Genomic DNA, 5547 nt, shown 5'->3' with positions numbered 1-5547 from the left:
TAAACATGGGCATGACTTTGGGTCAACATTAATCAAGCCTCAGTACTGTGATGGACACCAGAGCGGCCCGGTGATTCCTCCGGTGGCATCCTCATCTCACAACACTAGGGTATGAGCAGTCACTGGATTGTTTGTCAAATATATTACATTTCTTTTAATAAATAAAATACAGTAACACTGTCTCTGTGTTCAAAGGTAGTTGGTTGTATCTGAGATAAAGTCACATCTCACTAAACACAATTAATAATATACAATCTTTCAGGTGTCAACGGTCACCCCCTTCAGGCGGGATGAGACTATCAAGGCAGTGAATCATCCTGTGATGGCACACTATGGATTCACCCATTCTCTGGAGGATTCCAGTTTTCAGTGTCCATCCAAGAAGAGGTTCAACAGAGATGGCATTGATCAAGTGTCGACTCTCGTCCCCCTCTGGCAGCAACAAACCATAGAGGACATGAAGAGGAGAGCTCAAAGAGAACGTCAAGAGGCTGCTCGTGTCACACATATGGGACTGGACTGCAACATCCTGGCCCACAAAGCAGACAGCCGAGTCCTTCAAATTTACAAGGAACTTGACAGAATGTGGCGCTTCTAGCTCCTCTGGCTTCCTCTAAAAATGTAAACATAAGAAAAATTATGCAAGAAAAAAATTACAAATACACAGCAAAAACCCAAATGTTAAAATGAACACTGCTCAGTGATTATACAATCCACAGTTTTAAAGTAACAGTGATGCAGTGTTGAAGTTAATGAGATAATAACTCATAATCACAACTTCAGAAGTGGGAATTAGGAAATTTCTGAAACAATGGAGCATTTTGCCTTTTGTAACACTTGAAAAAAAAGCATATGCTTTAATTATTGTTTCTTGTTTAGGCAAGCACATCTGAAGAATTGGCCAAAGTTCATCATGTGACCTGCCAGGGATCCTCCAGCTCTCTGTTGCAGTGTATGCCACTGGTGCCTCTTTCTTCAAACTTGAAAAGGTAGGGGATAAGGATTTTATATAATTGATTATAGAAATTAATATCCCAAAGAACTACACTGGACATGGAGAAATGAAAATACTGTCCCTGAAGCCATACTGAAACAAAAACTCCTCTTTTTCTAACCTCAGATCTTCCGGGCAATGCAACTGAAAATGATCCACTATGACACCTTTCAGAGTCATGCCTGGAGGTACATAAAGCCTGAAATTGAACATATCTGGAAGACAGCACAAGATGGCAGCAGCTCAGTCAACAGCAGAACATTGTGACTTGGAATAAGCATATGTGAACTAGCCTACCTGAGTCTGTGCGTCTCAGGGGCTGTTTACATGACACCATTTTCAAATAAAACATTTTATGCATTTTGGCCATTCATTTACATGACAACAGTGTTTTGTGGGCTTGAAAAGGCAAACTTTTGAAAACAGTCTCTGTGTAAACAACAAAAACGCGCATCTGTGAAAACGATGAATACTCTTGTGAGAAATTAACCTTTGACACATCAGAAACCTAGGACAGAATTGTATAACAGTTACAAAAGTGAATGTGAACCTTTTAAAGGACAAACTGGTCAGCAGATGCTAGGAGATGGCAAACACTTACTTGTTCTGAGGAGAGAACAGATAAAAGGACCAGTCCTCATGGTCTTTACACCACTTAGGTTTATATGCTTCCAATGTCCTCTTGAGATGGACGTTCTGTAACACACGAGAGAGGTTTCAGCTAACTGAACAAAAACTACAGCTTTAAATTGTCAGGAGTTTAAAATGGCCCGTTCACACCAAGAATGATACTATAAAGATAACAATATAGTTACAAAAAAAATCATTATAAATATAAAAGAATAGCAGTGTCCACACCACAGCTTTAATAATAACAATATAGAGAAACAATATAATTGGGATCGCTTTCAGAACGATTTTTTTCTAAAGAAATCCATTCTAATTTAAGGGCTTTTAAAAGGGAGAAGTTAATCGCCGAGACCCAGAAAAAGCCACCACTTTTTGACAAGTCAACCCCCCTTTTCAAGGATACTTTAAAGAAAATGGATATATGGAAAACAATCAGTCATACCCTCAGAATAAATGGTGAAAAGTATTACAGGAGATTATATGAAACAGCACATTATGGCCGTGTCTCTCTCTGTCTGTAACAGCGGGCAAAGATTTGCTACATTTTGATTGGATCTTGGTGGACTAACAAACAAAATGTCCAACACCATCAGATAAAGATGCAAGAACAACATCCAGACACCTCTTAGAGGGCAAGAAGAAGACCTCTGGTACCAAGCCCAGGAAGGACAGGACTTCTCATTGGTCCACATTCAGTTTCTGCCCTTCACCCATCTAATCCGCAGCAATTCAAATCCACCTGTTTCCATGAGTTTTGGATAGACTCCTTCTAGTTGGCTTTTGAATGTCTCTGCATCATTTTCATGTCCTAAAATAAATGACAGATAAAATATTCTTTATTAAAAAGGCATACGTGTTTGAAACCACTAGTCAAGTGTTCCCACAGTCTGTCTAAAGGCCCCGATATACTTCAAGCAAAACCTGGTGTGATGTAATTTGGAGTAAATTTGGCAAAAACAGTGGTTATTTAGAGTTTGTTTTGGTGTTTCGAAAGCGCGAACTTTCCAGAAATATTTGCACTGGCATTTAAACACCTTTAAACTGCCATTGGTCCATAATGAATACATAATAGATAATAGAAATCCATCTCAACGTATGTATTGCCTAATGGGATGTGTCTTTCACAGGCACGAGGAACGCCTCTGTTCAATGGTTTAAGTGTGTTCAGCACTTTTGGATTTGTAAGATAGTGCACACTGTTTACGCATATTTATTTTCACTAACACTTTAATATGGGGAACACATATTCACTATAAACTATGACTTTTCCCTCAAACTCCTAATTTACCATTTGCTTATTAATTGTTAGTAAGGTAGTGGTTAAGTTCAGGTATAGGGTGGGATTACAGGATGTAGAATATGGTCATGAAGAATAAGTGCTTTAAAATAAACAGCCAATCCCAGGTGAAAATTAAGGCCCGGTTTCACAGACAGGACTTAACTTCAGCCAGGCCTTAGTTCAATTAGGACATTTAAGTATCTTTTATAAATGTACACTAGAAAAAAACATTGCTGGTGTACATCTTGAGACAAAACAATGGCCCTAACATATTTTAAGATATGTCAGTACATGATACTTTCAGTTACAACAGCTCTTTAGTCTAGGACTAGCTTAAGCTTTGTCTGTGAAACCGGGGGTAAAGTATACTTGAATGCACTAAAAATACTTAAATACAAGCAAATACATATATAGTTCATTCTTTTTTTCTTTTCTTTTCTTTTTTTTCGTAAAAGTTACACACTATAAATACACTAATTAAAAGTATTACTTAAAAGTGCTTTAAACGCTTTACATATAATTTTAGTGGATTTTTGTATATACTATCACTAAGTTCTATTTTAATGGATTTTCATGAAAAATATAGTAATATATTAATTACTAGTAAAACATCATTAACAAATATGTAACTACATCATATAAAGGGAATATAAACAGTTACAATACATTATAAATACATTTTGCATATATTTATTATATATTATTCTTATTTAAATAATTCATGTCTAATTTCTGTCAGATGAGTATATTTAAAAGTGTATGGAAGATGGGTTCAAGTGTACTACAAGTGTTAACTAAATACATTTTTAAAACAGAGATAGTATGTTAAAAGCACATTTTAGTTTATATTTCATGGTGTCTCAAAATAGCACAGTTGAGTACACTTATATCTTAAGTATATTAAGTACAAAATTAGTGCACAAAAATAGAGCACTTTAAGTACATTAAAATAATCAAAATAGCATAGTTGAGTACACTTAGACGATCTTAAGAAGTACTAAAGAAAAAAATTTTGTATATTAAGTACAAATTAACGCATGAAAATAGAGCACTAAGTACATTATGGAAATGTACTGAAATAAAGTGTATTTTAGTGCACTTTTTTCACCTGGGATATGCAGGTGAATAAGCAACTAGTTGAAAGTAATAATTGTTCCCCATACTGAAGTGTTACTTTATTTTCTACCTGTCTGTGCAAGCTATAATAGTTACAGAAAACTGTTTTCTACAAATTTATTTGTTAATCTTATTCTTGCTGTTCTTATTAATACTGCTGTAGGATTTGTACTCGTTATATTCTATTCTTGAGAAAGATTTGATACAAGAAAAGCTCCAAGCCTACAAGAATCAACTGGGTAGTCATAAAATCTATTGACTGACTCAAACTCATCTACATTCAGAATAATATATGCTGTTCTGTACCGACCCAATGTTGTTACCAATTCTGACAGTTATCTCCTTTTGAAAAAAAAAAAAACGCTGACCTGGCAACCCTGGCTTAAACTACGGGTGATTCACAGGAGCCTGCGTTAACGTGACTATCTTTAAACTGTTAATGCGTTAAAATTCAACACGAGTGATTTTCTTCACACACACGAGTTGCAGTCTGAACACGTTTTTCCGCACCCTTTTGTTTGACAGGATATAATCGGCCCTGATCATCGGCAGTTTTTAAACAATCGGCCGATGGTGATAATAATAGCTTTTATCAGGCGATACCGATTGTTGGCCGATACATCGGTGCATCTCTACAAAATATGTAAAAAAAAAACAGTCACAGAAATGACATACTTTACCTTTAAATGTATCAGTTTAGGACACAGATCTTAAGAAACACCATGGCGTCATTTTAAATGTATGCTGGAAGTACTTTTTAAATTAATAAATAAAATTATGATGTAATTAGTATTAGCAGCCTATTATAAATAAAAAGGCTATAATAAAAATATCAGTTAAAAAAAAAAAAGTTGAAATTATGCAAACTGATGACCATTTTAACAAACGCACAGCTTACAGCTTGTCGCAGCTTGCAGACGAGCGCTACACAAAAGCTGCGCACGCTCGTGACACTTTAGCTCTGCCCACGGCAGGCACGCCTCCAGGAGCTCGGCTTTTCTCGGAAAGACTCGGTGCAGTGTATCTATCTTTTATAAATATGATAAAACTAAAGACTTTTTGGAGATATGAAGGATGCAATACTACTCTACAGGTACTCAAGATTAACATGAGATTGGCAGAAACGGTGCGTTACCTACCCTTTAAAAAACAGTTGCAGACACTTGCTTGCAGAGAACAGGAACAAACACCGTTCGGCTCCGAAGCGAAAAGCTGAAGATGCAACGCACCTGCTGCTCGTTATATACCCGCGCTGCGAGGCGAGCAGCTGATGCATATGATTGCATGCCAATGTGCATTGGCTCGTTGTAGTTACACTCGAAGTAGATTGGCCTCTCTAGCGAGATTCCTATTCGTCGGTCTGTCCGACGTACGTTGAACGTGACCGACTGAATGGGAACCATGGTTACATGCATAACCTGAGACGTTTTGTTATATTCTCTTCTCTGCGCCTCTGCATTCATCATTGCATCATTACGTGGGGTCAAAGGTTGCTCTTCTGCCCAAATTGACGTGCGCAGTAAACTAG

This window comes from Ctenopharyngodon idella, chromosome 4, assembly GCF_019924925.1.
Source record: "Ctenopharyngodon idella isolate HZGC_01 chromosome 4, HZGC01, whole genome shotgun sequence".
NCBI lineage: Eukaryota > Metazoa > Chordata > Actinopteri > Cypriniformes > Xenocyprididae > Ctenopharyngodon > Ctenopharyngodon idella.
Note: the sequence above shows the minus strand (reverse complement) of the source record.